The 10,683-nt window shown below is 39.2% G+C and overlaps 1 non-coding gene across 1 annotated transcript; it reads left to right on the plus strand.

Moving 5' to 3' along the window:
* Positions 1-1,034: 1,034 nt before the first annotated feature.
* Positions 1,035-3,034, plus strand: LOC113567065. The gene has a single exon (XR_003409330.1). It is a non-coding gene; the product is annotated as a small subunit ribosomal RNA (ribosomal RNA).
* Positions 3,035-10,683: the final 7,649 nt, after the last annotated feature.

The following is a 10,683-nucleotide window of genomic DNA, read 5'->3' on the forward strand; positions in this document are numbered from 1 at the left end:
CTCTCAAGTAAAAATACCCGATTTGCGGAAAGCGTGGCATAAAACCTATATAGGGAGTGGTAGTCTCGTGCATGGTATATTTCATATGAAAATTTTATAATGAAAAATTATTAATTTATTTCATATGATATGGGGAATATACTTAGCCGGCAATGTCTGTGTATTTTATATGAATATATATATATTTCTTAATATATATGAATAATTTTGAAGTGATAGTATTGTATTTTTTATTAAAATACGAAAAGAAACTATTGTTAAGAGGCACTCTAAAGCAAAAATACCCGATTTGCGGAAAGCGTGGCAGAAAACCTATACATGATGGACAGTTGATGTCCATCGGTATTGTATACAATATTTGGTACAGTATTGTATATAATATTATTATATGTTGTCATTATACTCAAAGTAGTGTTTAATAGGAGATATTTGTTTTCAAATTGATCTTAATAAAGATAATATAGTGAAACTAACCAAGATATATACTATTTAGTATATATCATTTCTGTTTCGAATTATTATCGTGAATTTTTGGAAATGGTCTTATATGATTAAATATTGTATGAGTGCCATTTCAACAATGTACCAGCATATATAATCAAAGCGATTTATATGCAAATTCAAATATTGCCAAAATATATAAATTCCATTCCACATGAACTCATGTGTTTGGTTTTATTTAATGTATATCACAAAAAACGCATACGAAATTGGATAAATTTTAAATTTGTTGTTAAAATACATAGTTTAAACACAATTAATATTGGTTTAAGCCTATATACGTGTGATAATATATTAAGTGCAAATAAAAAGATATTTTTGAACGAAAAAAAAATGTATATAATAAAATATATATATTTATATAGAGAAAAATGGCGAATGTGAATGCTATATAAAAATGGCCACAATCGTTTAACAAATTCTCATAAACTGTTGATAAAAAATATTTATTTATTTTTTTTTTTTATTCAAAAGTATTATTGAGTTGTCAAATATTTACATATGTGAGCGTATGCGCACGAAACGAAAACATTATTCTGGTTGATCCTGCCAGTAGTTATATGCTTGTCTCAAAGATTAAGCCATGCATGTCTAAGTACACACGAATTAAAAGTGAAACCGCAAAAGGCTCATTATATCAGTTATGGTTCCTTAGATCGTTAACAGTTACTTGGATAACTGTGGTAATTCTAGAGCTAATACATGCAATTAAAACACGGACCTTATGGGACGTGTGCTTTTATTAGGCTAAAACCAAGCGATCGTAAGATCGTTACATTGGTTGAACTCTAGATAACATGCAGATCGTATGGTCTTGTACCGACGACAGATCTTTCAAATGTCTGCCCTATCAACTTTTGATGGTAGTATCTAGGACTACCATGGTTGCAACGGGTAACGGGGAATCAGGGTTCGATTCCGGAGAGGGAGCCTGAGAAACGGCTACCACATCTAAGGAAGGCAGCAGGCGCGTAAATTACCCACTCCCAGCTCGGGGAGGTAGTGACGAAAAATAACAATACAGGACTCATATCCGAGGCCCTGTAATTGGAATGAGTACACTTTAAATCCTTTAACAAGGACCAATTGGAGGGCAAGTCTGGTGCCAGCAGCCGCGGTAATTCCAGCTCCAATAGCGTATATTAAAGTTGTTGCGGTTAAAACGTTCGTAGTTGAACTTGTGCTTCATACGGGTAGTACAACTTACAATTGTGGTTACTACTATACCTTTATGTATGTAAGCGCATTACCGGTGGAGTTCTTATATATAATTAAGTACTTGTATTTTTTTATATATTCCTCCTATTTAAAAACCTGCATTAGTGCTCTTCATCGAGTGTTATTGTGGGCCGGTACAATTACTTTGAACAAATTAGAGTGCTTAAAGCAGGCTTCAAATGCCTGAATATTCTGTGCATGGGATAATGAAATAAGACCTCTGTTCTGCTTTCATTGGTTTTCAGATCAAGAGGTAATGATTAATAGAAGCAGTTTGGGGGCATTAGTATTACGACGCGAGAGGTGAAATTCTTGGACCGTCGTAAGACTAACTTAAGCGAAAGCATTTGCCAAAGATGTTTTCATTAATCAAGAACGAAAGTTAGAGGTTCGAAGGCGATCAGATACCGCCCTAGTTCTAACCATAAACGATGCCAGCTAGCAATTGGGTGTAGCTACTTTTATGGCTCTCTCAGTCGCTTCCCGGGAAACCAAAGCTTTTGGGCTCCGGGGGAAGTATGGTTGCAAAGCTGAAACTTAAAGGAATTGACGGAAGGGCACCACCAGGAGTGGAGCCTGCGGCTTAATTTGACTCAACACGGGAAAACTTACCAGGTCCGAACATAAGTGTGTAAGACAGATTGATAGCTCTTTCTCGAATCTATGGGTGGTGGTGCATGGCCGTTCTTAGTTCGTGGAGTGATTTGTCTGGTTAATTCCGATAACGAACGAGACTCAAATATATTAAATAGATATCTTCAGGATTATGGTGTTGAAGCTTATATAGCCTTCATTCATGGTGGCAGTAAAATGTTTATTGTGTTTGAATGTGTTTATATAAGTGGAGCCGTACCTGTTGGTTTGTCCCATTATAAGGACACTAGCTTCTTAAATGGACAAATTGCGTCTAGCAATAATGAGATTGAGCAATAACAGGTCTGTGATGCCCTTAGATGTCCTGGGCTGCACGCGCGCTACAATGAAAGTATCAACGTGTATTTCCTAGACCGAGAGGTCCGGGTAAACCGCTGAACCACTTTCATGCTTGGGATTGTGAACTGAAACTGTTCACATGAACTTGGAATTCCCAGTAAGTGTGAGTCATTAACTCGCATTGATTACGTCCCTGCCCTTTGTACACACCGCCCGTCGCTACTACCGATTGAATTATTTAGTGAGGTCTCCGGACGTGATCACTGTGACGCCTTGCGTGTTACGGTTGTTTCGCAAAAGTTGACCGAACTTGATTATTTAGAGGAAGTAAAAGTCGTAAAAGAATAATGTAGGTAAGGGAAGTCGGCAAATTAGATCCGTAACTTCGGGATAAGGATTGGCTCTGAAGATTGAGATAGTCGGGCTTGATTGGGAAACAATAACATGGTTTATGTGCTCGTTCTGGGTAAATAGAGTTTCTATCATTTATGGTAGTTACTTGTTCCCCGGATAGTTTAGTTACGTAGCCAATTGTGGAACTTTCTTGCTAAAATTTTTAAGAATACTAATTGGGTTAAACCAGTTAGTTCTTATTAATTATAACGATTATCAATTAACAATCAATTCAGAACTGGCACGGACTTGGGGAATCCGACTGTCTAATTAAAACAAAGCATTGTGATGGCCCTAGCGGGTGTTGACACAATGTGATTTCTGCCCAGTGCTCTGAATGTCAAAGTGAAGAAATTCAAGTAAGCGCGGGTCAACGGCGGGAGTAACTATGACTCTCTTAAGGAAGATATGGGTCTGAATAATAGCGTAGAAGGGGAGTCATTCCGTAATTCGTAAATCGTAAAAATCAGATCAAGTTGATTCAAGACCTCCTCGTGGTATCTTCTGGATGCTATTAGACTGAAGTTCTTTTGGTCTAATAGTAACTAACTTGAACAGCGAAACAGTCCTATGGGGTTGCCAGCCCCTTGGACAGTTCAGTTTGATTGGCACTAATATGCAAAATACAACGCCTCGGATAATAAACACTAATTCGTTGACGAACCAAATCCCTACGGTCTCTAGCCTAGGGGCCCAATCTGAACATAGTGCACAGGTTAACCCAAACAGTGGTTACCAATGCACGATATGTGAATCGTCTTTCCGTAGCAAAAGCGGACTAGGCGTTCACATGTCACGTCGGCACAAGGACGAGTTTGATCAACTTCGTCTGCGTACCGACCGTAAGGCACAATGGAGTGAGGAAGAGTTGAGTATGATGGCAAGAAAAGAGATCGAGCTCGCAGCAAATGGAGAAAGATATCTAAATAAGAAGCTAGCGGAAGTATTTACGAACCGTAGCGTCGACGCTATCAAGAAATGTCGACAGAGGGAGAGATATAAGACCAAAATCGAACAGCTAAAGGGTCAAGCTGTTCCTCTCCCAGAAGCATTAGAATCTGAAAACATACAGCGCCGCCCTAGTATACGCGAGCGAGATCTCCTAGTAACGCCACCTAACACTCTCGGAACCACTCCAACCGAACTGTCGAACAGTGAAATTCTGGCAGTACTACAGGGGTACCCACCTGTAGTATGCAATGACCAATGGAGAGTTGAGGTTTTGCAATCCATCGTAGATGGTGCGCAGGCCTCGGGTAAGGAAATTACTCTTCAGCGCTTGTCTACTTACCTTATGGAAGTATTTCCCTCACAGAATGACCGCCCCATTCAAACGAGACCTCCACGGAGACCTCGTAATAGGAGACAAGGTAGGAGACAGCAGTACGCCTTAACACAGCGGAACTGGGACAAGCACAAAGGTCGTTGTATAAAAGCCATTTTGGATGGAACTGAGGGGACAGCAACTATGCCAAGTCAAGGTATCATGGGGTCCTATTGGAGACAAGTCATGACACAAACAAGCCCAACATATAGTGGTACGAACACCACGTTCCGGACGGAACACCCACTTGAAGGGGTTTGGTCCCCGATAACACTAGGGGACCTAAGGGTACACAGAGTGTCATTGACGAAATCTCCAGGACCTGATGGAATTACTCCAAGAACTGTCAGGAGTATTCCGTCAGGAGTTATGCTTCGCATAATGAACCTGATACTTTGGTGCGGAAAGTTGCCTGTCTCCATCCGACAGGCACGAACCATCTTCATTCCGAAGGTGGGGAATGCTTCTCGACCGCAAGACTTTCGTCCAATTACGGTACAATCTGTTATGGTAAGGATTTTAAATGCCATTTTGGCTTCCCGGTTGACCTCATCAGTCGACTGGGATCCGCGTCAGCGAGGTTTCCTTCCAACCGACGGATGTGCCGATAATACGACGATAGTCGACTTAATCTTAAGGGATCACCATAAACGTTGTAAATCACTTTATATCGCAACTTTAGATATAAGCAAAGCATTTGACTCGGTGTCTCATGCAGCAGTTAGCGCCACTCTAACTGCATATGGTGCCCCTAAAGAATTCGTTGACTACGTACAAAATTCGTACGAGGTCTGTGGCACAACGCTCAATGGGGACGGATGGAGATCAGAGGAATTCATACCTGCTCGAGGTGTCAGACAGGGTGACCCGCTATCTCCCATAATATTCAACTTGATCGTCGATCAGTTGCTTAGGTCCTACCCCAATGAGATTGGTGCCACAATCGGTGATCACACAACAAACGCGGCCGCGTTCGCAGATGATATTGTCTTATTTGCGGAAACTCGTTTAGGCCTTCAAACAATGCTAGACACGACTGTCGATTTTCTATCTTCAGTCGGGCTTACCCTTAACTCGGATAAATGTTTTACAGTTGGAATAAAGGGGCAACCGAAACAGAAGTGTACTGTGGTCATCCCAGAGACCTTCCGTATCGGTTCGCGCTCGTGTCCTGCATTGAAGCGCACAGACGAGTGGAAGTATTTAGGCATAACATTCACTGCACAAGGGAGGACCAGGTACAGTCCAGCCGACGACCTAGGTCCGAAGCTGTTGAGGCTGACAAGGTCCCCCCTAAAACCACAACAGAAATTGTTCGCACTCAGAACAGTTCTTATCCCACAACTTTACCATAAGCTGACCCTAGGTAGTGTGATGATAGGTGTTCTGAGAAAGTGTGACATACTGGTACGTTCGACCGTAAGGAAGTGGTTAGGGCTTCCTCTGGACGTGTCAACTGCATTCTTCCATGCTCCTCATACTTATGGGGGCCTCGGAATCCCTTCAGTTCGTTGGGTAGCGCCAATGCTACGTATGAAAAGATTGAGCAATATTAAGTGGGCCCACCTCGCGCAATCCGAGGCGGCCAGCTCATTTCTTACCGACGAATTGAATAAGGCCCGGGGTAGAACTCTGGCTGGACTGAATGAGTTGACATCGCGTACAGAGATCGAAACGTACTGGGCGAACAGGTTGTATATGTCTGTTGATGGTCGCGGCTTACGTGAAGCGGGACTTTTTCGTCCCCAACACGGCTGGGTGTGTCAGCCCACGCGTTTGCTAACAGGTCAAGATTACCGAAACAGTATCAAGCTGCGAATAAATGCCCTACCATCGAGGTCTCGTACCACGAGGGGCAGAAATGAATTGGAACGGCAATGTCGTGCAGGTTGTGATGCTCCCGAAACAACAAACCACATCCTGCAAAATTGTTACCGTACGCATGGGAGGCGGGTAGCAAGACATAACTGTGTAGTCAATAACCTTAAGAGGATTCTTGAGGAGAAGGGCCACACAGTACACGTCGAACCAAGTTTGCAGCTGGAAACCTCGGTAAGTAAACCAGACCTGGTGTGTATCCGTGACAATCACGCCTGCGTGATTGATGCGCAGATTATAACGGATGGACTGTTTCTCGACGATGTGCACCATCGCAAAGTTGAGAAATATAAAAGACCGGAAGTTATATCTGCACTGCGGAGAGAATTCGGAGTGTCGGGCAACGTCGAAGTCCTATCCGCGACGTTAAACTGGCGTGGGATCTGGAGCAATCAATCCGTTAGAAGATTGATAGCAAAGGGTCTCATCTCATCCGGTGACAGCAATGTCATTAGCGCCAGAGTGGTAACAGGCGGACTATATTGCTTCAGACAGTTCATGTATCTCGCAGGTTACACTCGAGATTGGACTTAGCCTATACACTATGTTGGAGAGAAGACGCTTGCTACCTAGGCAAAATGTGAAATTAGGTATAAACATCGTGGTTGTAAAACTTGAGGTGGGTTTTTAGTACGTATGCGTGATTACTTCGTAATCATGAATCGTGCATGCTAGTGGGGTTTGGCCTCCACTAGTATCTTTGAAGATTTTCCTTCCTCAGCGATCAAAAAAAAAAAAAAAATAGCCAAATGCCTCGTCATCTAATTAGTGACGCGCATGAATGGATTAACGAGATTCCTACTGTCCCTATCTACTTTGGGGCCACCAACCCGTGACTGTTTTGGAGTCAAAATTGGTAGTGTCCTTCGTGGCACGAAGCCTGACCGGAGGCTTTATTCTGGTACCACGGGAGCCAGGGCCCGCGGAACTCGTTTCCGTCCTGGCTATTGGTTGCGGCCCCTTGGGGAGCTTCGTGGTGGTTGTGGTTAACACTCAAGCGAGTAGACGTGGAGTTGCGTTATACAACCTGGTGCTGTGACCCACAGATCAGCAGAGGTTTAGATAGCCTCGCTCCACACCAGGGAGGAAGACATGACCAAAACAGATTGTCTTCAACTGGTACCGGATGAACCGGGGCGCTGATTGACGCTTAAATTAATCCTGTGCTTGGCACCGTGAGATAAAGCCAATACGGCAGGTGTTCACGTAAAACACATTGACTTTAATGTCCCTATCTACTATCTAGCGAAACCACAGCCAAGGGAACGGGCTTGGAATAATTAGCGGGGAAAGAAGACCCTTTTGAGCTTGACTCTAATCTGGCAGTGTAAGGAGACATAAGAGGTGTAGCATAAGTGGGAGATATTAGATTTTGGTTTGGTATCGACAATGAAATACCACTACTCTTATTGTTTCCTTACTTACTTGATTAAATGGAACGTGTATCATTTCCTAGCCATTATACGGATATATTTATTATATCTTATGGTATTGGGTTTTGATGCAAGCTTCTTGATCAAAGTATCACGAGTTTGTTATATAATCGCAAACAAATTCTTTAATGAGAAAATGCATTTATGTATTTTCAATTTGAAAATTTGGTATAACTCCAATTACTCAGGTATGATCCAATTCAAGGACATTGCCAGGTAGGGAGTTTGACTGGGGCGGTACATCTCTCAAATAATAACGGAGGTGTCCCAAGGCCAGCTCAGTGCGGACAGAAACCACACATAGAGCAAAAGGGCAAATGCTGACTTGATCTCGGTGTTCAGTACACACAGGGACAGCAAAAGCTCGGCCTATCGATCCTTTTGGTTTAAAGAGTTTTTAACAAGAGGTGTCAGAAAAGTTACCATAGGGATAACTGGCTTGTGGCGGCCAAGCGTTCATAGCGACGTCGCTTTTTGATCCTTCGATGTCGGCTCTTCCTATCATTGTGAAGCAAAATTCACCAAGCGTTGGATTGTTCACCCATGCAAGGGAACGTGAGCTGGGTTTAGACCGTCGTGAGACAGGTTAGTTTTACCCTACTAATGACAAAACGTTGTTGCGACAGCATTCCTGCGTAGTACGAGAGGAACCGCAGGTACGGACCAATGGCACAATACTTGTTCGAGCGAACAGTGGTATGACGCTACGTCCGTTGGATTATGCCTGAACGCCTCTAAGGTCGTATCCGTGCTGGACTGCAATGATAAATAAGGGGCAATTTGCATTGTATGGCTTCTAAACCATTAAAAGTTTATAATTTATTTTATAAACGACAATGGATGTGATGCCAATGTAATTTGTAACATAGTAAATTGGGAGGATCATCGATCACCTGATGCCGCGCTAGTTGCATATAAAAACATTATTTAATACAATGACAAAGCCTAGAATCAATTGTAAACGACTTTTGTAACAGGCAAGGTGTTGTAAGTGGTTGAGCAGCTGCCATACTGCGATCCACTGAAGCTTATCCTTTGCTTGATGATTCGATATATATAAATTTATTCTTTATATATGAAAATTATTTTTATATATTTATATGAATATATACCTATAAATGGTAATATATATATATATATATATTAAAAAGAATATATTTTATATAAATATGGATAAATTATTTATCCTATATAAATTACGTTGGCTTGAATATGAATATAATGTTATATTATAAGTTTGTTATACTTAATTACATATGAAATGATACTTATAAAAATTGTATTATGTAAACACACGAAACATAGTGTATATGCATATGTGCAAATGTGAATGTATATATGAAATAATATGAATGCAAAAAGCATGGAGTGATCGTATGTGGAACTTGGAAGTATTTCTAATATTGGAATTTAATGATATGTGATATGAATGCAAGAATTAAATACTTTGGTATATAAAATGTGATAATATTATATGTTATATTATAACATGAGCATGATTTGATTATGAATTAGGTTTTATATGGATATGGATATGGATATGGGAATGTTTCTCATATATAATATAACATTATAGCATAATCATAATGCGATTATAAATATAGAAAATATAAAAATGTATTTAATATAAATAGATATATTACGTGTATATGTGAAATTAAAGCAAAGATACCAGCTGATATGATATCTTTCATGTAAATGAATGATGAATGTAATGAAAAATAATTAATTTAATTTCATATGATATGGGGAACATACTAAGTCGGCAATGTCTGTTTATTTTATATGCGTATATATATTTTTCTTAATATATATGAATAATTTTGAAGTGATAGTATAATATTTTGTATTAAAATACGAAAAGAAACTATTTTTAAAAGGTACTCTCAAGTAAAAATACCTGATTTGCGGAAAGCGTGGCAGAAAACCTATATAGGGAGTGGTAGTCTCGTGCATGGTATATTTCATATGAAAATTTTATAATGAAAAATTATTAATTTATTTCATATGATATGGGGAATATACTTAGCCGGCAATGTCTGTGTATTTTATATGAATATATATATATTTCTTAGTATATATGAATAATTTTGAAGTGATAGTATTGTATTTTTTATTAAAATACGAAAAGAAACTATTGTTAAGAGGCACTCTCAAGTAAAAATACCCGATTTGCGGAAAGCGTGGCAGAAAACCTATATAGGGAGTGGTAGTCTCGTGCATGGTATATTTCATATGAAAATTTTATAATGAAAAATTATTAATTTATTTCATATGATATGGGGAATATACTTAGCCGGCAATGTCTGTGTGTTTTATATGAATATATATATATTTCTTAGTATATATGAATAATTTTGAAGTGATAGTATTGTATTTTTTATTAAAATACGAAAAGAAACTATTGTTAAGAGGCACTCTCAAGTAAAAATACCCGATTTGCGGAAAGCGTGGCATAAAACCTATATAGGGAGTGGTAGTCTCGTGCATGGTATATTTCATATGAAAATTTTATAATGAAAAATTATTAATTTATTTCATATGATATGGGGAATATACTTAGCCGGCAATGTCTGTGTATTTTATATGAATATATATATATTTCTTAATATATATGAATAATTTTGAAGTGATAGTATTGTATTTTTTATTAAAATACGAAAAGAAACTATTGTTAAGAGGCACTCTAAAGCAAAAATACCCGATTTGCGGAAAGCGTGGCAGAAAACCTATACATGATGGACAGTTGATGTCCATCGGTATTGTATACAATATTTGGTACAGTATTGTATATAATATTATTATATGTTGTCATTATACTCAAAGTAGTGTTTAATAGGAGATATTTGTTTTCAAATTGATCTTAATAAAGATAATATAGTGAAACTAACCAAGATATATACTATTTAGTATATATCATTTCTGTTTCGAATTATTATCGTGAATTTTTGGAAATGGTCTTATATGATTAAATATTGTATGAGTGCCATTTCAACAATGTAC

The sequence above is a fragment of the Drosophila persimilis genome, unplaced genomic scaffold, assembly GCF_003286085.1.
Source record: "Drosophila persimilis strain 14011-0111.01,24,50 unplaced genomic scaffold, DperRS2 tig00001622-arrow-arrow-pilon, whole genome shotgun sequence".
Taxonomy (NCBI): Eukaryota; Metazoa; Arthropoda; class Insecta; order Diptera; family Drosophilidae; genus Drosophila; species Drosophila persimilis.